We start from the raw sequence: 27,990 nt of genomic DNA on the forward strand, positions 1-27,990 counted from the left end.
GCTATTGGGATATGTCATTATGAAAATATATTTCAATGGTCTATAAACATTTCACAAAGTCTTTGTAAGCTATTAATCAGATTATTCAGAATTTATTTAGAAACCTAAGACTACACACACACATTATGTTGTAGATACAGATATTTGAAATATATGATGTGATCAAACTGTCAATACTAATACTTTAACAGATGGATTTTGAGTAAATGTAATTGTAAATGTTAAAATAGGGATTTTATAAAGTCTAAATATAAATTATAGAACAATATGACAAAATGACTATTTTAAACAGCAGGGGGCAGTAAAATACCACTTATTGGCTTAATATGCCATTAATTCATATCATTTTCACCTTTTTAACTGTTACAGAGGCAAATTTTGTCCGATCTGTCTGAAATTTTTCATCCTTGTTCAGGGTGATATTTCACACGTTCTGACTTGTTTTTAAGAAGGTCTGAGCATTGATTAAAGAGATATAGGCTTTCGGGGACACTTGGTAAAGGCCACATTTTGAAGTGAACCTATTATAGCTATCCAAATGAAGAAGTTCAACTTTTTCTGACAACTATTGTTCTAGTGAGTCCAGAGAATGGTTATGCGATAGTTTTTAACATTATGATATGAAAATTATATGATCAGACATGGAAAAGACCATTTACAGCCAATACAGGCAGTTTGCCATAGGAAATATATGGTTTAAAAGCCTTTTAACTGTTATAGCGCCACCTTTGGTCCGATCTCCATAAAATGTTGCATGCTTGTTAATGATATTATGTCACATATGCTCACCAACTTTTGTGAAGTTATGAGTTTTCATTTAGGATTTATAGGGTTTTTAGTGTATTTTGCCACGCCCATTTTATAAATGACCCTATTACAGCCATCCAAATGCAAAAGTTCAACTTTTTTTTGATAATTATTGATCTAGAGAGTCCAGAGAATTGTCCTAGACTGGTCTGGTTGCGATCGGGCAAAAAACCTAGGACTAGTTCGCAAAAGTAGGTTTTTAACATATTCATGAATAATTAATGAACAGTTTGATTGACAGCAATGGTTCTTGAGGCAAAGTTGTTCAGGATGAGGAGATCTATCAAATGATATGCATATTGTGTGGATATTTGTAACACCACGTGATTACAGAGCCGTAAAACTCGTTAGCGCCAACTAGTGGCCGATTTCTTTTAAAATTCTTACAGACCTCTAGGGCCATGAGCCGAACATGCCCATTGAGTTTCGTTTCGATCGGCCTCCGTTAACCTTGTCTAATAGGTGCTCAAACTTCATTGGCCGATGGCGGCCATGTTTTTTGAGATACGCCAATGTCCTCATACACATACATGGCACCTTGGACCAAGACACTGCATACCAATTTTCAAGTCAATCGGACTAACGGTCAGGTGGTTATAGCCTGATTTATGTTTTTTTCATGTTATAGCGCCACCATGAGGCCAATCGTCGCGATTTTTTTACTGTGACCCCAGACTGAACTCATACACATGTGTACCAAGTTTGGTGAAGATACCTCATTTACTTCGGGAGTTATAGCCATTTTAATCAAATAGGCCCCTCCCACAACGTACGTTTTGGCGCCCCTTAGCGACCGTGAATCGAAATTTCAACTTTTTTTCGATAATTATTGATATTCAGTCTCCAGAGAACATTTCTGCACTGGTTTGGTACCAATCGGGTAAAAAACCAGGGACTAGTTCGCAAAAGTAGGTTTTTGACAAAATTCAAAATGGCGGAAAATCTATCATGGCGGAAATGAAATCGGAGATATACGTTTTGTTCGTCAGGCGTCCAGCTTTCCAATGATATAAGACACTTGAGTCTACGACATACGGTCTAGGAGTTATGAGCAGTTTCGCGCTTTTGGTTGTTATAGCGCCACCTATGGGCCAATCGGGGTCATAATCTCTGAACCTTTCCTCGATTTTTGTACTACCATCTGGCAAAGTTTCAAAGTTCCAGCTCTTACGGTTTGGGCTGCACGATGCGTTTTACGGCAGAATAATAATAATAATAATAATAATAATAATAATTAAAGCTGCAAGCAGCATTTATCGGGGTTCAAGCAGTTAAGGCCTTTAAGGCATTTAAGCACAAAAGCATCAAAAGTTATTAAGATTTATTTAGGAAGCATGTAACCACTGACATAATAGATGGAAAAGACCATTTACAGCCAATACAGGCAATTTGCCATGGGATATATATGGTTTTAAAGCTTTTTAACAGTTATAGCGCCACCTATGGTCCGATCTCCATAAAATTGTTTACTGTGACCTCAAATTGAACCCATACACATGTGTACTGAGTTTGGTGAAGATATCTCATTTACTTCTTGAGTTATAGCCATTTGAGTAAAATAGGCTCCTCCCACAACGATTTGCCACATTCTAGAATTATTTAATATGATTCTAGCATGATTTACTATCATATACCATGTTCCAGAATGATTTATTAGGATTCTAGCATGATTTACCTTGATACACCTCATTTCAGTATTATTTACTATGATTTACAATGTTTCTAGCATGATTAACCACATTACTAGCAATTATGTGAAGTGTCAGTGCAAATGAGGTGATGAACACTGACAAAATATTATTGTGTTATAATAGTTAGTTATATACGTGATTTTTGTGTGTGTGTCCAAGTATGAATGCAAAAGCACATGTAAAATATTTCATTATTAAGTAGAATGGCCAGCAGAGGGCACTAGAAGACCACTTATTGGCTCACTTTCACTTTAAACCAGTTTTCTGCACTAAAGCAAACCAGTTTTTCCATGTTAACTCAATGCATGCTTACACACACACACACACACACACACACACACACACACACACACACACACACACACACACACAGCATAGTTAACCATGATTTACCATGATATACCACGTTCTAGTATTATTTACCAGGAGATAAACAACAATCTAGTATTATTTACTTTGATTTACCATGTTTCTAGCCTGATTTATCACATTACTAGCAATTATTTGAAGTGTCAGTGCAAATAAAGTGATTAACACTGACAAAATATGATTGTGTTATAATGGTTATTGCTATATAAGTGATTTTTTTAGTGTGTATTCAAGTATGAATGCAAGCACATGTTGAAATATTTCATTAATAAGTAGAATGGCCTGCAGAGGGCAGTAGAAGACCACTTATTGGCTCACTTTCACTTTAAACCAGTTTTCTGCACTAAAGCAAACCAGTTTATCCATGTTAACTCAATGCATGCTTACACACACACACACACACACACACACACACACACACACACAGCATAGTTAACCATGATTTACCACATTACTAGCAATTATTTGAAGTGTCAGTGCAAATAAAGTGATTAACACTGACAAAATATGATTGTGTTATAATAGTTATTGCTATATAAGTGATTTTTAGTGTGTATTCAAGTATAAATGCAAGCACATGTGGAAAAATTTAATTAATAAGTAGAATGGCCAGCAGAGGGCAGTAGAAGACCACTTATTGGCTCACTTTCACTTTAAACCTCATGATTTTGACCAGTTTTCTGCACTAAAGCAAACCAGTGTTTCCATGTTAACTCAATAATGCATACTTGCTACATATGCTACACACAATAATGCTACACACACACACACACACACACACACACACACACACACACACAAATGTTTCAGTGATATTGGTGTCACATTCACCTTCATCACATTCACCTTCTGTCTTCATCACATTCACCATCTGTCGTCATCACCTGCACCTGCTCCTCATCACCCTCCTCATCATCACCTGCTCCTCATCATCATAACCGTCACCTGTTGTCCTTGTCTTGATCTGTGTATTTAAGTTCCCCTCTCATCCATTATCATTGTCGGTTATTGTTTGTGCACTAGCACTCTGTTATGTTTGTTTTCATGTTGGAAAATAAAACCTTTGTTATATTTGTACCACACACACACACACACACACACACACACACACACACACACACCATCATTTATCATGATTTACCATGGCTGATACCAATACCAATATGAGAAAATGACTATTTTAAACAGCAGGGGGCAGTAAAATACCACTTATTGGCTTAACATGCCATTAATTCATATCATTTTCACCTTTTTAACTGTTATAGAGGCAAATTTTGTCCGATCTGTCTGAAAATTTTCATGCTTGTTCAGGGTGATATTTCACACGTTCTGACTTGTTTTTAAGAAGGTCTGAGCATTGATTAAAGAGATATAGGCTTTCGGGGACACTTGGTAAAGGCCAGATTTTGAAGTGAACCTATTATAGCTATCCAAATGAAGTAGTTCAACTTTCTGACAATTATTGATCTAGTGAGTCCAGAGAATTGTATTGCACTAGTTTTTTAACATTATGATATGAAAATTATATGATCAGAGATGGAAAAGACCATTTACAGCCAATACAGGCAGTTTACCATAGGAAATATATGATTTTAAAGCTTTTTAACAGTTATAGCGCCACCTATCGTCCGATCTCCATAGAATTTTTCATGCTTGTTAATGATGTTATGTCACATATGCTGACCAATTTTTGTGAAGTTCTGAGTTTTTATTTAGGATTTATAGGCTTTTTAATGTATTTTGACACGCCCATTTTATAAATTACCCTATTACAGCCACCCAAATGCAAAAGTTCAACTTTTTTTTGATAATTATTGATCTAGAGAGTCCAGAGAATTGTCCTAGACTGGTCTGGTTCTGATCGGGCGAAAAACCAGGGACTAGTTCGCAAAAGTAGGTTTTTAACATATTCATGAATATTTAATGAACAGTTTGATTGACAGTGATGGTTCTTGAGGCAAAGTTGTTCAGCATGAGCAGATCTATCAGATGATATGCATTTTGTGATGATAAGTGTAACACCACGTGATTACAGAGCCTTAAAACTCGTTAGCGCCAACTAGTGGCCGATTTCTTTCAAAATTCTTACAGACCTCTAGGGGCTTGAGCCGAACATGCCCATCGAGTTTCGCTCCGATCGGACGTCGTTAACGGTGCTCAAACCTCATTGGCCAATGGCGGCCATGTTTTTTGAGATACGCCAATATCCTTTTAGACATACATGGCCCCTTGGGCCAAGACACTGCATACCAAATTTCAAGTCATTCGGAAAAACGGTCAGTTGTCTATATGTTTTTATTTGTTTTATAGCGCCACCATGTGGCCAATCGACGCAATTTTTTTACTGTGACCTCAGATTGACCTCTTACACATGTGTACCAAGTTTGGTGAAGTTTACTTAATTACTTCTTGAGTTATAGCCATTTTAGTAAAATAGGCTCCTCCCACAACGTTAATTTTGCACCCCCTAGCGACCATTAATCGAAATTTCAACTTTTTTTCGATAATTATTGATCTTCAGACTCCAGAGAACAATTCCGCACTGGTTTGGTTCCGATCGGGCGAAAAACCAGGGACTAGTTCGCAAAAGTAGGTTTTTGACAAAATTCAAAATGGCGAAAAATCTATCATGGCGGAAATGAAATCGGAGATATACGTTTTTTTCTTCAGAAGCTCTGGATTTCAATGATATAAGACACTTGAAGCTACGCCTTACGGTCTGGGAGTTCTGAGCAGTTTTGCGCTTTTGATTGCTATAGCGCCACCTATGGGCCGATTGGGCTGAGTCCGTGTATCTGAGTAGCGAGCAATAGTACTACCATCTGGCAAAGTTTCAAGTCTCTAGGTCTTACGGTTTGGGCTGCACGATGCGTTTTATGGCGGAAAAATAATAATAATAAAAATCAGGACGATTACAATAGGGTTTCAGCACTTCGTGCTTGAACCCCTAATAATAAAAATCAGTACAATTACAATAGGGTTTCAGCACTTCGTGCTTGAACCCCTAATAAGAAGAGACATTTTGGACAGTTATAGCGCCACCTATTGTCCGATCTTCACGAAACTTGGCATGCTTCTTCACCATGGTCTGACACATCTGCTCATCGATTTTCGTGAAGTTTGGGGTTTTCCCTTAGGTTGTATAGGCTTTTGAGTGTTTTTTTGTCCCTCCCTCCCCTTTCCTAAATGACCCTGCTACAGCCAGGCAAATGCAAAAGTTCCACTTTTTTTCAATAATTATTGATCTAGAGAGTCCAGAGAACTGTGCTAGACTGGTCTGGTTCCGATTGGGCCAAAAACCAGGGACTAGTTCGCAAAAGTAGGTTTTTGACAAAATTGGCCATAACAATTTTTTTTTTGCTCGTAGGTGAATTTGGAGATAGCCATTTTGTCCGTCTGGATCCAGGGATCACAGTGATGCTAAAATGGACAATCTAGGACAAACTGTCTAGGAGTTGTGAGCAATTTAGTAAATGTGGTCATTGTAGCGCCACCTATGGGCCAATCTGGGTCATACTTTGATAGGTTCTCCCCAAATTGAGGACTACCATTTGGCAAAGTTTCAAGGTTCCAGCTCTTACGGTTTGGTCTGCACGATGCGTTTTAGGGCGGAATAATAATAATAATAATAATAATAATAAAAATCAGTACAATTACAATAGGGTTTCAGCACTTCGTGCTTGAACCCCTAATAATTAAAGCTGCAAGCAGCATTTATCGGGGTTCAAGCAGTTAAGGCCTTTAAGGCATTTAAGCACAAAAGCATCAAAAGTCATTAAGATTTATTTAGCAAGCATGTAAACACTGACATAATAGATGGAAAAGACCATTTACAGCCAATACAGGCAAATTGCCATGGGATATATATGGTTTTAAAGCTTTTTAACAGTTATAGCGCCACCTATGGTCCGATCTCCATAAAATTGTTTATTGTGACCTCAAATTGAACCCATACACATGTGTACTGATTTTGGTGAAGATATCTCATTTACTTCTTGAGTTATAGCCATTTGAGTAAAATAGGCTCCTCCCACAACGATTTGCCACATTCAAGAATTATTTAATATGATTCTAGCATGATTTATTATCATATACCATGTTCCAGAATGATTTATTAGGATTCTAGCATGATTTACCTTGATACACCTCATTTCAGTATTATTTACTATGATTTACAATGTTTCTAGCATGATTAACCACATTACTAGCAATTATGTGAAGTGTCAGTGCAAATGAGGTGATGAACACTGACAAAATATTATTGTGTTATAATAGTTAGTTATATACGTGATTTTTAGTGTGTGTCCAAGTATGAATGCAAAAGCACATGTAAAATATTTCATTATTAAGTAGAATGGCCAGCAGAGGGCACTAGAAGACCACTTATTGGCTCACTTTCACTTTAAACCAGTTTTCTGCACTAAAGCAAACCAGTTTTTCCATGTTAACTCAATGCATGCTTACACACACACACACACACACACACACACACACACACACACACACACACACACACACACACACACACACAGCATAGTTAACCATGATTTACCATGATATACCACGTTCTAGTATTATTTACCAGGAGATAAACGACAATCTAGTATTATTTACTTTGATTTACCATGTTTCTAGCCTGATTTATCACATTACTAGCAATTATTTGAAGTGTCAGTGCAAATAAAGTGATTAACACTGACAAAATATGATTGTGTTATAATAGTTATTGCTATATAAGTGATTTTTTAGTGTGTATTCAAGTATAAATGCAAGCACATGTGGAAATATTTAATTAATAAGTAGAATGGCCAGCAGAGGGCACTAGAAGACCACTTATTGGCTCACTTTCACTTTAAACTTCATGATTTTCACCATTTTTCTGTACTAAAGCAAACCAGTTTTTCCATTTTATCTCCATAATGCATGTTTACACACACACACACACACACACACACACACACACACACACACACACACACAAAGACAAATGTTGTTGTTTTTTCAATGTTATTGGGATATGTCATTATGAAAATATATTTCAATGGTCTATAAACATTTCACAAAGTCTTTGTAAGCTATTAATCAGATTATTCAGAATTTATTTAGAAACCTAAGACTACACACACACATTATGTTGTAGATACAGATATTTGAAATATATGATGTGATCAAACTGTCAATACTAATACTTTAACAGATGGATTTTGAGTAAATGTAATTGTAAATGTTAAAATAGGGATTTTATAAAGTCTAAATATAAATTATAGAACAATATGACAAAATGACTATTTTAAACAGCAGGGGGCAGTAAAATACCACTTATTGGCTTAATATGCCATTAATTCATATCATTTTCACCTTTTTAACTGTTACAGAGGCAAATTTTGTCCGATCTGTCTGAAATTTTTCATCCTTGTTCAGGGTGATATTTCACACGTTCTGACTTGTTTTTAAGAAGGTCTGAGCATTGATTAAAGAGATATAGGCTTTCGGGGACACTTGGTAAAGGCCACATTTTGAAGTGAACCTATTATAGCTATCCAAATGAAGAAGTTCAACTTTTTCTGACAACTATTGTTCTAGTGAGTCCAGAGAATGGTTATGCGATAGTTTTTAACATTATGATATGAAAATTATATGATCAGACATGGAAAAGACCATTTACAGCCAATACAGGCAGTTTGCCATAGGAAATATATGGTTTAAAAGCCTTTTAACTGTTATAGCGCCACCTTTGGTCCGATCTCCATAAAATGTTGCATGCTTGTTAATGATATTATGTCACATATGCTCACCAACTTTTGTGAAGTTATGAGTTTTCATTTAGGATTTATAGGGTTTTTAGTGTATTTTGCCACGCCCATTTTATAAATGACCCTATTACAGCCATCCAAATGCAAAAGTTCAACTTTTTTTTGATAATTATTGATCTAGAGAGTCCAGAGAATTGTCCTAGACTGGTCTGGTTGCGATCGGGCAAAAAACCTAGGACTAGTTCGCAAAAGTAGGTTTTTAACATATTCATGAATAATTAATGAACAGTTTGATTGACAGCAATGGTTCTTGAGGCAAAGTTGTTCAGGATGAGGAGATCTATCAAATGATATGCATATTGTGTGGATATTTGTAACACCACGTGATTACAGAGCCGTAAAACTCGTTAGCGCCAACTAGTGGCCGATTTCTTTTAAAATTCTTACAGACCTCTAGGGCCATGAGCCGAACATGCCCATTGAGTTTCGTTTCGATCGGCCTCCGTTAACCTTGTCTAATAGGTGCTCAAACTTCATTGGCCGATGGCGGCCATGTTTTTTGAGATACGCCAATGTCCTCATACACATACATGGCACCTTGGACCAAGACACTGCATACCAATTTTCAAGTCAATCGGACTAACGGTCAGGTGGTTATAGCCTGATTTATGTTTTTTTCATGTTATAGCGCCACCATGAGGCCAATCGTCGCAATTTTTTTACTGTGACCCCAGATTGAACTCATACACATGTGTACCAAGTTTGGTGAAGATACCTCATTTACTTCGGGAGTTATAGCCATTTTAATAAAATAGGCCCCTCCCACAACGTACGTTTTGGCGCCCCTTAGCGACCGTGAATCGAAATTTAAACTTTTTTTCGATAATTATTGATATTCAGTCTCCAGAGAACATTTCTGCACTGGTTTGGTACCAATCGGGTAAAAAACCAGGGACTAGTTCGCAAAAGTAGGTTTTTGACAAAATTCAAAATGGCGGAAAATCTATCATGGCGGAAATGAAATCGGAGATATACGTTTTGTTCGTCAGGCGTCCAGCTTTCCAATGATATAAGACACTTGAGTCTACGACATACGGTCTAGGAGTTATGAGCAGTTTCGCGCTTTTGGTTGTTATAGCGCCACCTATGGGCCAATCGGGGTCATAATCTCTGAACCTTTCCTCGATTTTTGTACTACCATCTGGCAAAGTTTCAAAGTTCCAGCTCTTACGGTTTGGGCTGCACGATGCATTTTACGGCAGAATAATAATAATAATAATAATAATAATAATAATTAAAGCTGCAAGCAGCATTTATCGGGGTTCAAGCTATTAAGGCCTTTAAGGGCATTTAAGCACAATAGCATCAAAAGTTATCAAGTTTTATTTAGCAAGCATTTAACCAATGACATAATAGATGGAAAACACCATTTACAGCCAATACAGGCAATGTACCATAGGAAATACATGGTTTTAAAGCTTTTTAACAGTTATAGCGCCACCTGTTGTCCGATCTCCATGAAATTTTGCATGCTTGTTAATGATGTTATTTTACATATGCTCACCATTTTTGTGAAGTTCTGAGTTTTCATTTAGGATTTATAGGCTTTTTAGTGTATTTTGCCACGCCCATTTTATAAATGACCCTATTACAGCCATACAAATACAAAAGTTCAACTTTTTTTTGATAATTATTGATCTAGAGAGTCCAGAGAATTGTCCTAGACTGGTTTGGTTCCGATTGGGCAAAAAACCTAGGACTAGTTCGCAAAAGTAGGTTTTTAACATGTTTGCGAATATTAAATGAACGGTTTGATTGACAGCAATGGTTCTTGAGGCAAAGTTGTTCAGTATGAGGAGATCTATCAACTGATATGCATATTGTGTGGATGTATGCAACACCACGTGATTACAGAGCCGAAAAAACTCGTTAGCGCCAACTAGTGGCCGATTTCTTTCAAAATTCTTACAGACCTCTTGGGCCATGAGTCGAACATGCCCATCGAGTTTCGTTCCGATCAGCCTCCGTTAACCTTGTCTAATAGGTGCTCAAACTTCATTGGCCGATGGCGGCCATGTTTTTTGAGATACGTCAATGTCCTCATAGGCATACATGGCACCTTGGACCAAGACACTGCATACCAATTTTCAAGTCAATCGGACAAACGGTCAGGTGGTTATAGCCCTTTTCATGTTTTTTTCAAGTTATAGCGCCACCTTCTGTTCAATTGTCGCGATTTTTTTACTGTGACCTCAAATTGAACTATTACACATGTGTACCGAGTTTGGTGAAGATACCTCATTTATTTCTCGAGTTATAGCCGTTTTAGTAAAATAGGCTCCTCCCACAACGTACGTTTTGGCGCCCCCTAGCGACCGTGAATCGAAATTTCAACTTTTTTTCGATAATTATTGATAGTCAGACTCCAGAGAACATTTCTGCACTGGTTTGGTTCCAATCGGACGAAAAACCTAGGACTAGTTCGCAAAAGTAGGTTTTTGAGAAAATTCAAAATGGCGGAAAATTTTCCCAGGCGGAAATGAAATCGGAGATATACGTTTTGACCATCTTGAGCCAAGGATTACAGTGATATAAGACACTTGATTCTATGACAAACCGTCTAGGAGTTATGGCTGATTTCATACTTTTGCTTGCTATAGCGCCACCTATTGACCAATCGGGGTCATACTTTGATAGTTTCTCCCCAAATTGAGGACTACCATTTGGCTGAGTTTCAAGTCTCCAGCATTTACGGTTTGGGCTGCACGATGCGTTTTAGGGGAAAATAATAATAATAAAAATCAGAGCAATTACAATAGGGTTTCAGCACTTCGTGCTTGAACCCCTAATAATAAAAATCAGTACAATTACAATAGGGTTTCAGCACTTCGTGCTTGAACCCCTAATAATAAAAATCAGTACAATTACAATAGGGTTTCAGCACTTCGTGCTTGAACCCCTAATAATTAAAGCTGCAAGCAGCATTTATCGGGGTTCACGCAGTTAAGGCTTTTAAGGCATTTAAGCATTTAAGACATTAAGTTTTATTTACCAAGCATTTAACAACTGCCATCATAGACGAAAAAGTCAACTTACAGCCAATACAGGTAGTTTACCATAGGAAATATATGGTTTTAAAGCGTTTTTACAGTTATAGCACCTTTTTGCCTGAGTCTTCTTATAGTCTTGCCTGATGTCCACCACTTTTATTAGTAGTACTCAAAGTGTGCCCATATATATGTATCAGATTTGCTGTAAATATGTAATTTTGATAAGGAGTTTAGACAATTATTTTCAGTGGCGTAACGAGCCAACACCGGGCCCTTAAGTAGGATTATCAAGGCGGGCCCCATGATGACGCAATTGATGACATTGATGACGCAATGTCCGCGAGTAGGCTACCATGAATAGGGCAGGATATGATAATACACAGCATATAAGAGATGAGATGACTAACAAAATCAGGAGTAGCCTACGCTCACCAGTGCACCATAACACATTGTTAGGCCTAAGTCCAAATACATAATAAATATGCTCTCTTACATTATAGCGGGATTTTCTGGGCTTTTACTATGTGCAACTGCAAAGTTGTCGATTAGATCAGGATTATGCGCACAGACATTCTCAATTGACCCTTCGCATGGAGTTTGATTGACAGGCGATCTGACTAACCATAATCCGCCATAATTTGTCCAACAAAGCAGTCAGGAGAGTTAGTAGATTAACATTAGAGGATTTAAATTTGAAAAACAAAGTGTACTGACGTCTAAGCACTTTAAAACAACATTCCTTTTATGTTCATTCATGTTTATTTTAATGCTATAAATTAACTACAAGGAAGAGATGATCAGTTCACAAGCAGCTTTAACTGAGCCTTGAGTCTACAGCGATCTGTCAGACACATTAAAGAGTCACAAAACAGTATTTATTCTTTAAATGTCTCCAAAAAATGACTACATTTGAAAGGTGAGACTTTGTTTCATATCAAAAGTACTTGTCTGTCAGTGCGCAGTCTCCTCTCTGATCCGCAATGTATTTTTCACTGCGTGAGAACTTGGTGTGGAGTGAGAGTGGCGTCGCTTGTCAGACATAGCAACAGTAACTAAAGTGGGCAGGTCTTTGCGAAGGGTCATTGACAGTATGGACGGTACCATGGGTGAAATTGATTGGATTTAATTTAGTTTTTTGTCAGTTCCTATCATATTTTTAACATTTTGGCATTATTGTTTAGCTATTTACCTGTTTTCAAATTTCCTTTGTTTTTTTGTTGTTGTCTCGATCGGACTAACGGCTTTAAAGATAACCACAATTTTTTAAAGCTCTAAATGACACTTACAAAAACCATAAGGTGAAACCTGGTATGTTTGGTATTGTTGGACTGGACAAGGATTCAGGAGTCTTAGGAGGTCACTCCTGTTAAAAAAACACGGGCTTGAAACTTCTAAGGCTCCTTCAAGGCATTGTGCCAATGACGTATACTGAGTTTTTTTAGATACACCAATGTTCTCATAGACTATCATGGCACCCTGGACAAAGACACTGCGTGCCAATTTTCAGTAGAGTAACGGTTGGGTGCGCTTATAGCTATTTTCATGATTTTTTTCCCTGTTATAGCGCCACCAAGTCGCCAATTGTCACGATTTTTTTCATGTCAACTCATATTGAGCTTATGAACACGTGTCCCAAGTTTAGCAAAAATATCTATTTCCGCTCACAAGTTATAACCATTTTATAGCGCCACCAAGTGGCCAATTGTCGTGATTTTTTATCACGTGACCTCAGAATGAGCTCATGAACATGTGTCCCAAGTTTTGTGAAAATATATCTTTCCGTTCACAAGTTAAAACCATTTTTTAGTGCCACCTAGTGGCCAATTGTTGAGAGTTTTTTCCACGTGACCTCAGAATGAGCTCAGGAAGATGTATCCCAAGTTTAGCAAAAAAATCTCTTTCCGTTCACAATTTATAACCATTTTAGTAAAAGTGGCCCTGGTGCCATCAAATATTTTGGTTCCCCTTATTGACCGCTAATTGAAATTTTTAATTTTTTGGATGATTATTGATTGTCAGACTCCAGAGAACATTCTTGCAGTGGTTTGGTTCTGATCGGGCTAAAAACCTAGGAGAAATTCACAAAAATGGGTTTTTCAAAAAAATGCTATTTACTCAAAATTGGAAGGGCGAGCAAATCGGAGATAGCCATTTTGTCCGCCTTGAGCCAAGGATTCCAACGATATAAGACACTTGATCCTGGGACAAACGGTCTAAGAGTCATGGGCGATTTTGTACTTTTGGTCGCTGTAGCGCCCAAACGATGCGTTTTACAAATCCTTACAATTACAATAGGGTTTCAGCATTTCATGCTTGAACCCCTAATAAGAATGAAGGCTTTTTGCCAGTTATAGCGCCACCTAAGGTCCGATCTCCATGAAACTCTGCATGCTTCCTCACCATGTTCTGACACACATGCTCATCGATTTTGGTAAAGTTCTGAGTTTTCATTTGGGATTTATAGGCTTTTGAGTGTATTTTGCCACGCCCCTTTTCTAAATGACCCCGTTACAGCCACCCAAATGCCAAAGTTCAACTTTTTTTTTGATAATTATTGATCTAGAGAGTCCAGAGAATTGTCCTAGACTGGTTTGGTTCCGATCGGGCGAAAAACCAGGGACTAGTTCGCAAAAGTAGGTTTTGGACAAAATCCGACATAGCAGAAAATTTTCCCTGCCTACATCCAAATCGGAGATAGCCATTTTGCCCGCCTTGAGCCAAGGATTCCAGCGATATGAGACACTTGATCCTGGGACAAACGGTCTAAGAGTTATGAGCGATTTTGAACTTTTGGTTGCTGTAGCGCCACCTATGGGCCAATCGGGGTCATACTCTGATAGGTTGTCCCCAAATTGAGGCCTACCATCTGGCCAGGTTTCAAGTCTCTAGGCCTTACGGTTTGTCCTGCACGATGCGTTTTACAAATCCTTACAATTACAATAGGGTTTCAGCATTTCATGCTTGAACCCCTAATAAGAATGAAGGCTTTTTGCCAGTTATAGCGCCACCTATGGTCCGAACTCCATGAAACTCTGCATGCTTCCTCACCATGTTCTGACACATATGCTCATCAATTTTTGTGAAGTTCTGAGTTTTCCTTTGGGATTTATAGGCTTTTGAGTGTATTTTGCCACGCCCCTTTTCTAAATGACCCCGTTACAGCCACCCAAATGCCAAAGTTCAACTTTTTTTTTGATAATTATTGATCTAGAGAGTCCAGAGAATTGTCCTAGACTGGTTTGGTTCCGATCGGGCGAAAAACCAGGGACTAGTTCGCAAAAGTAGGTTTTGGACAAAATCCGACATAGCAGAAAATTTTCCCTGCCTACATCCAAATCGGAGATAGCCATTTTGCCCGCCTTGAGCCAAGGATTCCAGCGATATGAGACACTTGATCCTGGGACAAACGGTCTAAGAGTTATGAGCGATTTTGAACTTTTGGTTGCTGTAGCGCCACCGATGGGCCAATCGGGGTCATACTCTGATAGGTTGTCCCCAAATTGAGGCCTACCATCTGGCCAGGTTTCAAGTCTCTAGGCCTTACGGTTTGTCCTGCACGATGCGTTTTACAAATCCTTACAATTACAATAGGGTTTCAGCATTTCATGCTTGAACCCCTAATAAGAATGAAGGCTTTTTGCCAGTTATAGCGCCACCTATGGTCCGAACTCCATGAAACTCTGCATGCTTCCTCACCATGTTCTGACACATATGCTCATCAATTTTTGTGAAGTTCTGAGTTTTCCTTTGGGATTTATAGGCTTTTGAGTGTATTTTGCCACGCCCCTTTTCTAAATGACCCCGTTACAGCCACCCAAATGCCAAAGTTCAACTTTTTTTTTGATAATTATTGATCTAGAGAGTCCAGAGAATTGTCCTAGACTGGTTTGGTTCCGATCGGGCGAAAAACCAGGGACTAGTTCGCAAAAGTAGGTTTTGGACAAAATCCGACATAGCAGAAAATTTTCCCTGCCTACATCCAAATCGGAGATAGCCATTTTGCCCGCCTTGAGCCAAGGATTCCAGCGATATGAGACACTTGATCCTGGGACAAACGGTCTAAGAGTTATGAGCGATTTTGAACTTTTGGTTGCTGTAGCGCCACCGATGGGCCAATCGGGGTCATACTCTGATAGGTTGTCCCCAAATTGAGGCCTACCATCTGGCCAGGTTTCAAGTCTCTAGGCCTTACGGTTTGTCCTGCACGATGCGTTTTACAAATCCTTACAATTACAATAGGGTTTCAGCATTTCATGCTTGAACCCCTAATAAGAATGAAGGCTTTTTGCCAGTTATAGCGCCACCTATGGTCCGAACTCCATGAAACTCTGCATGCTTCCTCACCATGTTCTGTCACATATGCTCATCAATTTTTGTGAAGTTCTGAGTTTTCCTTTTGGGATTTATAGGCTTTTGAGTGTATTTTGCCACGCCCCTTTTCTAAATGACCCCGTTACAGCCACCCAAATGCCAAAGTTCAACTTTTTTTTTGATAATTATTGATCTAGAGAGTCCAGAGAATTGTCCTAGACTGGTTTGGTTCCGATCGGGCGAAAAACCAGGGACTAGTTCGCAAAAGTAGGTTTTGGACAAAATCCGACATAGCAGAAAATTTTCCCTGCTTACATCCAAATCGGAGATAGCCATTTTGCCCGCCTTGAGCCAAGGATTCCAGCGATATGAGACACTTGATCCTGGGACAAACGGTCTAAGAGTTATGAGCGATTTTGAACTTTTGGTTGCTGTAGCGCCACCTATGGGCCAATCGGGGTCATACTCTGATAGGTTGTCCCCAAATTGAGGCCTACCATCTGGCCAGGTTTCAAGTCTCTAGGCCTTACGGTTTGTCCTGCACGATGCGTTTTACAAATCCTTACAATTACAATAGGGTTTCAGCATTTCATGCTTGAACCCCTAATAAGAATGAAGGCTTTTTGCCAGTTATAGCGCCACCTATGGTCCTAACTCCATGAAACTCTGCATGCTTCCTCACCATGTTCTGACACATATGCTCATCAATTTTTGTGAAGTTCTGAGTTTTCCTTTGGGATTTATAGGCTTTTGAGTGTATTTTGCCACGCCCCTTTTCTAAATGACCCCGTTACAGCCACCCAAATGCCAAAGTTCAACTTTTTTTTTGATAATTATTGATCTAGAGAGTCCAGAGAATTGTCCTAGACTGGTTTGGTTCCGATCGGGCGAAAAACCAGGGACTAGTTCGCAAAAGTAGGTTTTGGACAAAATCCGACATAGCAGAAAATTTTCCCTGCCTACATCCAAATCGGAGATAGCCATTTTGCCCGCCTTGAGCCAAGGATTCCAGCGATATGAGACACTTGATCCTGGGACAAACGGTCTAAGAGTTATGAGCGATTTTGAACTTTTGGTTGCTGTAGCGCCACCTATGGGCCAATCGGGGTCATACTCTGATAGGTTGTCCCCAAATTGAGGCCTACCATCTGGCCAGGTTTCAAGTCTCTAGGCCTTACGGTTTGTCCTGCACGATGCGTTTTACAAATCCTTACAATTACAATAGGGTTTCAGCATTTCATGCTTGAACCCCTAATAAGAATGAAGGCTTTTTGCCAGTTATAGCGCCACCTATGGTCCGAACTCCATGAAACTCTGCATGCTTCCTCACCATGTTCTGACACATATGCTCATCAATTTTTGTGAAGTTCTGAGTTTTCCTTTGGGATTTATAGGCTTTTGAGTGTATTTTGCCACGCCCCTTTTCTAAATGACCCCGTTACAGCCACCCAAATGCCAAAGTTCAACTTTTTTTTTGATAATTATTGATCTAGAGAGTCCAGAGAATTGTCCTAGACTGGTTTGGTTCCGATCGGGCGAAAAACCAGGGACTAGTTCGCAAAAGTAGGTTTTGGACAAAATCCGACATAGCAGAAAATTTTCCCTGCCTACATCCAAATCGGAGATAGCCATTTTGCCCGCCTTGAGCCAAGGATTCCAGCGATATGAGACACTTGATCCTGGGACAAACGGTCTAAGAGTTATGAGCGATTTTGAACTTTTGGTTGCTGTAGCGCCACCGATGGGCCAATCGGGGTCATACTCTGATAGGTTGTCCCCAAATTGAGGCCTACCATCTGGCCAGGTTTCAAGTCTCTAGGCCTTACGGTTTGTCCTGCATGATGCGTTTTACAAATCCTTACAATTACAATAGGGTTTCAGCATTTCATGCTTGAACCCCTAATAAGAATGAAGGCTTTTTGCCAGTTATAGCGCCACCTATGGTCCGAACTCCATGAAACTCTGCATGCTTCCTCACCATGTTCTGACACATATGCTCATCAATTTTTGTGAAGTTCTGAGTTTTCCTTTGGGATTTATAGGCTTTTGAGTGTATTTTGCCACGCCCCTTTTCTAAATGACCCCGTTACAGCCACCCAAATGCCAAAGTTCAACTTTTTTTTTGATAATTATTGATCTAGAGAGTCCAGAGAATTGTCCTAGACTGGTTTGGTTCCGATCGGGCGAAAAACCAGGGACTAGTTCGCAAAAGTAGGTTTTGGACAAAATCCGACATAGCAGAAAATTTTCCCTGCCTACATCCAAATCGGAGATAGCCATTTTGCCCGCCTTGAGCCAAGGATTCCAGCGATATGAGACACTTGATCCTGGGACAAACGGTCTAAGAGTTATGAGCGATTTTGAACTTTTGGTTGCTGTAGCGCCACCTATGGGCCAATCGGGGTCATACTCTGATAGGTTGTCCCCAAATTGAGGCCTACCATCTGGCCAGGTTTCAAGTCTCTAGGCCTTACGGTTTGTCCTGCACGATGCGTTTTACAAATCCTTACAATTACAATAGGGTTTCAGCATTTCATGCTTGAACCCCTAATAAGAATGAAGGCTTTTTGCCAGTTATAGCGCCACCTATGGTCCGAACTCCATGAAACTCTGCATGCTTCCTCACCATGTTCTGACACATATGCTCATCAATTTTTGTGAAGTTCTGAGTTTTCCTTTGGGATTTATAGGCTTTTGAGTGTATTTTGCCACGCCCCTTTTCTAAATGACCCCGTTACAGCCACCCAAATGCCAAAGTTCAACTTTTTTTTTGATAATTATTGATCTAGAGAGTCCAGAGAATTGTCCTAGACTGGTTTGGTTCCGATCGGGCGAAAAACCAGGGACTAGTTCGCAAAAGTAGGTTTTGGACAAAATCCGACATAGCAGAAAATTTTCCCTGCCTACATCCAAATCAGAGATAGCCATTTTGCCCGCCTTAAGCCAAGGATTCCAGCGATATGAGACACTTGATCCTGGGACAAACGGTCTAAGAGTTATGAGCGATTTTGAACTTTTGGTTGCTGTAGCGCCACCTATGGGCCAATCGGGGTCATACTCTGATAGGTTGTCCCCAAATTGAGGCCTACCATCTGGCCAGGTTTCAAGTCTCTAGGCCTTACGGTTTGTCCTGCACGATGCGTTTTACAAATCCTTACAATTACAATAGGGTTTCAGCATTTCATGCTTGAACCCCTAATAAGAATGAAGGCTTTTTGCCAGTTATAGCGCCACCTATGGTCCGAACTCCATGAAACTCTGCATGCTTCCTCACCATGTTCTGACACATATGCTCATCAATTTTTGTGAAGTTCTGAGTTTTCCTTTGGGATTTATAGGCTTTTGAGTGTATTTTGCCACGCCCCTTTTCTAAATGACCCCGTTACAGCCACCCAAATGCCAAAGTTCAACTTTTTTTTTGATAATTATTGATCTAGAGAGTCCATAAAATTGTCCTAGACTGGTTTGGTTCCGATCGGGCGAAAAACCAGGGACTAGTTCGCAAAAGGGACAAAATCCGACATAGCAGAAAATTTTCCCTGCCTACATCCAAATCGGAGATAGCCATTTTGCCCGCCTTGAGCCAAGGATTCCAGCGATATGAGACACTTGATCCTGGGACAAACGGTCTAAGAGTTATGAGCGATTTTGAACTTTTGGTTGCTGTAGCGCCACCTATGGGCCAATCGGGGTCATACTCTGATAGGTTGTCCCCAAATTGAGGCCTACCATCTGGCCAGGTTTCAAGTCTCTAGGCCTTACGGTTTGTCCTGCACGATGCGTTTTACAAATCCTTACAATTACAATAGGGTTTCAGCATTTCATGCTTGAACCCCTAATAAGAATGAAGGCTTTTTGCCAGTTATAGCGCCACCTATGGTCCGAACTCCATGAAACTCTGCATGCTTCCTCACCATGTTCTGACACATATGCTCATCAATTTTTGTGAAGTTCTGAGTTTTCCTTTGGGATTTATAGGCTTTTGAGTGTATTTTGCCACGCCCCTTTTCTAAATGACCCCGTTACAGCCACCCAAATGCCAAAGTTCAACTTTTTTTTCGATAATTATTGATCTAGAGAGTCCAGAGAATTGTCCTAGACTGGTTTGGTTCCGATCGGGCGAAAAACCAGGGACTAGTTCGCAAAAGTAGGTTTTGGACAAAATCCGACATAGCAGAAAATTTTCCCTGCCTACATCCAAATCGGAGATAGCCATTTTGCCCGCCTTGAGCCAAGGATTCCAGCGATATGAGACACTTGATCCTGGGACAAACGGTCTAAGAGTTATGAGCGATTTTGAACTTTTGGTTGCTGTAGCGCCACCTATGGGCCAATCGGGGTCATACTCTGATAGGTTGTCCCCAAATTGAGGCCTACCATCTGGCCAGGTTTCAAGTCTCTAGGCCTTACGGTTTGTCCTGCACGATGCGTTTTACAAATCCTTACAATTACAATAGGGTTTCAGCATTTCATGCTTGAACCCCTAATAAGAATGAAGGCTTTTTGCCAGTTATAGCGCCACCTATGGTCCGAACTCCATGAAACTCTGCATGCTTCCTCACCATGTTCTGACACATATGCTCATCAATTTTTGTGAAGTTCTGAGTTTTCCTTTGGGATTTATAGGCTTTTGAGTGTATTTTGCCACGCCCCTTTTCTAAATGACCCCGTTACAGCCACCCAAATGCCAAAGTTCAACTTTTTTTTTGATAATTATTGATCTAGAGAGTCCAGAGAATTGTCCTAGACTGGTTTGGTTCCGATCGGGCGAAAAACCAGGGACTAGTTCGCAAAAGTAGGTTTTGGACAAAATCCGACATAGCAGAAAATTTTCCCTGCCTACATCCAAATCGGAGATAGCCATTTTGCCCGCCTTGAGCCAAGGATTCCAGCGATATGAGACACTTGATCCTGGGACAAACGGTCTAAGAGTTATGAGCGATTTTGAACTTTTGGTTGCTGTAGCGCCACCGATGGGCCAATCGGGGTCATACTCTGATAGGTTGTCCCCAAATTGAGGCCTACCATCTGGCCAGGTTTCAAGTCTCTAGGCCTTACGGTTTGTCCTGCACGATGCGTTTTACAAATCCTTACAATTACAATAGGGTTTCAGCATTTCATGCTTGAACCCCTAATAAGAATGAAGGCTTTTTGCCAGTTATAGCGCCACCTATGGTCCGAACTCCATGAAACTCTGCATGCTTCCTCACCATGTTCTGACACATATGCTCATCAATTTTTGTGAAGTTCTGAGTTTTCCTTTGGGATTTATAGGCTTTTGAGTGTATTTTGCCACGCCCCTTTTCTAAATGACCCCGTTACAGCCACCCAAATGCCAAAGTTCAACTTTTTTTTTGATAATTATTGATCTAGAGAGTCCAGAGAATTGTCCTAGACTGGTTTGGTTCCGATCGGGCGAAAAACCAGGGACTAGTTCGCAAAAGTAGGTTTTGGACAAAATCCGACATAGCAGAAAATTTTCCCTGCCTACATCCAAATCGGAGATAGCCATTTTGCCCGCCTTGAGCCAAGGATTCCAGCGATATGAGACACTTGATCCTGGGACAAACGGTCTAAGAGTTATGAGCGATTTTGAACTTTTGGTTGCTGTAGCGCCACCTATGGGCCAATCGGGGTCATACTCTGATAGGTTGTCCCCAAATTGAGGCCTACCATCTGGCCAGGTTTCAAGTCTCTAGGCCTTACGGTTTGTCCTGCACGATGCGTTTTACAAATCCTTACAATTACAATAGGGTTTCAGCATTTCATGCTTGAACCCCTAATAAGAATGAAGGCTTTTTGCCAGTTATAGCGCCACCTATGGTCCGAACTCCATGAAACTCTGCATGCTTCCTCACCATGTTCTGACACATATGCTCATCAATTTTTGTGAAGTTCTGAGTTTTCCTTTGGGATTTATAGGCTTTTGAGTGTATTTTGCCACGCCCCTTTTCTAAATGACCCCGTTACAGCCACCCAAATGCCAAAGTTCAACTTTTTTTTTGATAATTATTGATCTAGAGAGTCCAGAGAATTGTCCTAGACTGGTTTGGTTCCGATCGGGCGAAAAACCAGGGACTAGTTCGCAAAAGTAGGTTTTGGACAAAATCCGACATAGCAGAAAATTTTCCCTGCCTACATCCAAATCGGAGATAGCCATTTTGCCCGCCTTGAGCCAAGGATTCCAGCGATATGAGACACTTGATCCTGGGACAAACGGTCTAAGAGTTATGAGCGATTTTGAACTTTTGGTTGCTGTAGCGCCACCGATGGGCCAATCGGGGTCATACTCTGATAGGTTGTCCCCAAATTGAGGCCTACCATCTGGCCAGGTTTCAAGTCTCTAGGCCTTACGGTTTGTCCTGCACGATGCGTTTTACAAATCCTTACAATTACAATAGGGTTTCAGCATTTCATGCTTGAACCCCTAATAAGAATGAAGGCTTTTTGCCAGTTATAGCGCCACCTATGGTCCGAACTCCATGAAACTCTGCATGCTTCCTCACCATGTTCTGACACATATGCTCATCAATTTTTGTGAAGTTCTGAGTTTTCCTTTGGGATTTATAGGCTTTTGAGTGTATTTTGCCACGCCCCTTTTCTAAATGACCCCGTTACAGCCACCCAAATGCCAAAGTTCAACTTTTTTTTTGATAATTATTGATCTAGAGAGTCCAGAGAATTGTCCTAGACTGGTTTGGTTCCGATCGGGCGAAAAACCAGGGACTAGTTCGCAAAAGTAGGTTTTGGACAAAATCCGACATAGCAGAAAATTTTCCCTGCCTACATCCAAATCGGAGATAGCCATTTTGCCCGCCTTGAGCCAAGGATTCCAGCGATATGAGACACTTGATCCTGGGACAAACGGTCTAAGAGTTATGAGCGATTTTGAACTTTTGGTTGCTGTAGCGCCACCTATGGGCCAATCGGGGTCATACTCTGATAGGTTGTCCCCAAATTGAGGCCTACCATCTGGCCAGGTTTCAAGTCTCTAGGCCTTACGGTTTGTCCTGCACGATGCGTTTTACAAATCCTTACAATTACAATAGGGTTTCAGCATTTCATGCTTGAACCCCTAATAAGAATGAAGGCTTTTTGCCAGTTATAGCGCCACCTATGGTCCGAACTCCATGAAACTCTGCATGCTTCCTCACCATGTTCTGACACATATGCTCATCAATTTTTGTGAAGTTCTGAGTTTTCCTTTGGGATTTATAGGCTTTTGAGTGTATTTTGCCACGCCCCTTTTCTAAATGACCCCGTTACAGCCACCCAAATGCCAAAGTTCAACTTTTTTTTTGATAATTATTGATGTAGAGAGTCCAGAGAATTGTCCTAGACTGGTTTGGTTCCGATCGGGCGAAAAACCAGGGACTAGTTCGCAAAAGTAGGTTTTGGACAAAATCCGACATAGCAGAAAATTTTCCCTGCCTACATCCAAATCGGAGATAGCCATTTTGCCCGCCTTGAGCCAAGGATTCCAGCGATATGAGACACTTGATCCTGGGACAAACGGTCTAAGAGTTATGAGCGATTTTGAACTTTTGGTTGCTGTAGCGCCACCTATGGGCCAATCGGGGTCATACTCTGATAGGTTGTCCCCAAATTGAGGCCTACCATCTGGCCAGGTTTCAAGTCTCTAGGCCTTACGGTTTGTCCTGCACGATGCGTTTTACAAATCCTTACAATTACAATAGGGTTTCAGCATTTCATGCTTGAACCCCTAAAAATCAGCACAATTACAATAGGGTTTCAGCACTTCGTGCTTGAACCCCTAATAATAATAAAAATCAGCACAATTACAATAGGGTTTCAGCACTTCGTGCTTGAACCCCTAATAAAAATCAGCACAATTACAATAGGGTTTCAGCACTTCGTGCTTGAACCCCTAATAAAAATCAGTACAATTACAATAGGGTTTCAGCACTTCGTGCTTGAACCCCTAATAAAAATCAGTACAATTACAATAGGGTTTCAGCACTTCGTGCTTGAACCCCTAATAATAATAATTAAAGCTGCAAGCAGCATTTATCGGGGTTCAAGCATTTAAGGCCTTTAAGCACATAAGCATTTAAGACATTAAGATTTGTTTAGAAAGCTTTTAACCACTGAAATAATAGATGGAAAAGTCCATTTACAGCCAATACAGGCAAGCTTTTTAACAGTTATAGCGCCACCTATAGTCCGATCTCCATGATATTTTGCATGCTTGTTAATGATGTTGTGGCACATATGCTCACCAATTTTCGTGAAGTTCTGAGTTTTCGTTTAGGATTTATAGGCTTTTGAGTGCATTTTGCCACGCCCATTTTCTTTATGACCCAATTATACCCATGCGAAAAATGCAAAAGTTCAACTTTTTTTCGATAATTATTGATCTAGAGAGTCCAGAGAATTGTCCTAGACTGGTCTGGTTCTGATCGGGCGAAAAACCAGGGACTAGTTCGCAAAAGTAGGTTTTTAACATATTCATGAATATTTAATGAACAGTTTGATTGACAGTGATGGTTCTTGAGGCAAAGTTGTTCAGCATGAGCAGATCTATCAAATGATATGCATTTTGTGATGATAAGTGTAACACCACGTGATTACAGAGCCTTAAAACTCGTTAGCGCCAACTAGTGGCCGATTTCTTTCAAAATTCTTACAGACCTCTAGGGGCTTGAGCCGAACATGCCCATCGAGTTTCGCTCCGATCGGACTTCGTTAACGATGCTCAAACCTCATTGGCCAATGGCAGCCATTTTTTTCGAGATACGCCAATATCCTTTTAGACATACATGGCCCCTTGGGCCAAGACACTGCATACCAAATTTCAAGTCATTCGGAAAAACGGTCAGTTGTCTATATGTTTTTATTTGTTTTATAGCGCCACCATGTGGCCAATTGACGCAATTTTTTTACTGTGACCTCAGATTGACCTCTTACATATGTGTTCCAAGTTTGGTGAAGTTTACTTAATTACTTCTTGAGTTATAGCCATTTTAGTAAAATAGGCTCCTCCCACAACGTTAATTTTGCACCCCCTAGCGACCATTAATCGAAATTTCAACTTTTTTTCGATAATTATTGATCTTCAGACTCCAGAGAACAATTCCGCACTGGTTTGGTTCCGATCGGGCGAAAAACCAGGGACTAGTTCGCAAAAGTAGGTTTTTGACAAAATTCAAAATGGCGAAAAATCTATCATGGCGGAAATGAAATCGGAGATATACGTTTTTTTCTTCAGGAGCTCTGGATTTCAATGATATAAGACACTTGAAGCTACGCCTTACGGTCTGGGAGTTCTGAGCAGTTTTGCGCTTTTGATTGCTATAGCGCCACCTATGGGCCGATTGGGCTGAGTCCGTGTATCTGAGTAGCGAGCAATAGTACTACCATCTGGCAAAGTTTCAAGTCTCTAGGTCTTACGGTTTGGGCTGCACGATGCGTTTTATGGCGGAAAAATAATAATAATAAAAATCAGGACGATTACAATAGGGTTTCAGCACTTCGTGCTTGAACCCCTAATAAAAATCAGGGCAATTACAATAGGGTTTCAGCACTTCGTGCTTGAACCCCTAATAAAAATCAGCACAATTACAATAGGGTTTCAGCACTTCGTGCTTGAACCCCTAATAATAATAATAATAATTAAAGCTGCAAGCAGCATTTATCGGGGTTCAAGCAGTTAAGGCCTTTAAGGCCTTTAAGCACAAAAGCATCAAAAGTTATTAGTTTTATTTAGCAAGCATCTAACCACTGACATAATAGATGAAAAAGACTATTTACAGCCAATACAGGCAATGTACCATAGGAAATATATGGTTTTAAAGCTTTTTTAACAGTTATAGCGCCACCTATGGTCCGATCTCCATAAAATTGCTTACTGTGACCTCAAATTGAACCCATACACATGTGTACTGAGTTTGGTGAAGATATCTCATTTACTTCTTGACTTATAGCCATTTTAGTAAAATAGGCTCCTCCCACAACAATTTAGCACATTCTAGTATTATTTACTATGATTCTAGCATGATTGTGCTACAATAGTAATTGTTATATAAGTGATTTTTTAGTGTCTTATTGTTATATAAGTGATTTTTAGTGTATAATGAATGCAAAAGCATATGTGAGTAGACTTCATTAATAAGTAGAATGGCCAGCAGAGGGCAGTAGAAGACCAGTTATTGGCTCACTTTCACTTTAAACTTCATGATTTTCACCATTTTTCTGTACTAAAGCAAACCAGTTTTTCCATTTTAACTCCATAATGCATGTTTACACACACACACACACACACACACACACACACACAAAGACAAATGTTGTTGTTTTTTCAATGCTATTGGGATATGTCATTATGAAAATATATTTCAATGGTCTATAAACATTTCACAAAGTCTTTGTAAGCTATTAATCAGATTATTCAGAATTTATTTAGAAACCTAAGACTACACACACACATTATGTGGTAGATACAGATATTTGAAATATATGATGTGATCAAACTGTCAATACTAATACTTTAACAGATGGATTTTGAGTAAATGTAATTGTAAATGTTAAAATAGGGATTTTATAAAGTCTAAATATAAATTATAGAACAATATGACAAAATGACTATTTTAAACAGCAGGGGGCAGTAAAATACCACTTATTGGCTTAATATGCCATTAATTCATATCATTTTCACCTTTTTAACTGTTACAGAGGCAAATTTTGTCCGATCTGTCTGAAATTTTTCATCCTTGTTCAGGGTGATATTTCACATGTTCTGACTTGTTTTTAAGAAGGTCTGAGCACTGATTAAAGAGATATAGGCTTTCGGGGACACTTGGTATAGGCCATATTTTGAAGTGAACCTATTATAGCTATCCAAATGAAGAAGTTCAACTTTTTCTGACAACTATTGTTCTAGTGAGTCCAGAGAATGGTTATGCGATAGTTTTTAACATTATGATATGAAAATTATATGATCAGACATGGAAAAGACCATTTACAGCCAATACAGGCAGTTTGCCATAGGAAATATATGGTTTAAAAGCCTTTTAACTGTTATAGCGCCACCTTTGGTCCGATCTCCATAAAATGTTGCATGCTTGTTAATGATGTTATGTCACATATGCTCACCAACTTTTGTGAAGTTATGAGTTTTCATTTAGGATTTATAGGGTTTTTAGTGTATTTTGCCACGCCCATTTTATAAATGACCCTATTACAGCCATCCAAATGCAAAAGTTCAACTTTTTTTTGATAATTATTGATCTAGAGAGTCCAGAGAATTGTCCTAGACTGGTCTGGTTCCGATCGGGCAAAAAACCTAGGACTAGTTCGCAAAAGTAGATTTTTAACATATTCATGAATAATTAATGAACAGTTTGATTGACAGCAATGGTTCTTGAGGCAAAGTTGTTCAGGATGAGGAGATCTATCAAATGATATGCATATTGTGTGGATATTTGTAACACCACGTGATTACAGAGCCGTAAAACTCGTTAGCGCCAACTAGTGGCCGATTTCTTTTAAAATTCTTACAGACCTCTAGGGCCATGAGCCGAACATGCCCATTGAGTTTCGTTTCGATCGGCCTCCGTTAACCTTGTCTAATAGGTGCTCAAACTTCATTGGCCGATGGCGGCCATGTTTTTTGAGATACGCCAATGTCCTCATACACATACATGGCACCTTGGACCAAGACACTGCATACCAATTTTCAAGTCAATCGGACTAACGGTCAGGTGGTTATAGCCTGATTTATGTTTTTTTCATGTTATAGCGCCACCATGAGGCCAATCGTCGCGATTTTTTTACTGTGACCCCAGATTGAACTCTTACACATGTGTACCAAGTTTGGTGAAGATACCTCATTTACTTCGGGAGTTATAGCCATTTTAATAAAATAGGCCCCTCCCACAACGTACGTTTTGGCGCCCCTTAGCGACCGTGAATCGAAATTTCAACTTTTTTTCGATAATTATTGATATTCAGTCTCCAGAGAACATTTCTGCACTGGTTTGGTACCAATCG

The sequence above is a fragment of the Abramis brama genome (genome assembly GCF_963993115.1).
Source record: "Abramis brama genome assembly, chromosome: 4".
In the NCBI taxonomy this organism is placed as follows: domain Eukaryota; kingdom Metazoa; phylum Chordata; class Actinopteri; order Cypriniformes; family Leuciscidae; genus Abramis; species Abramis brama.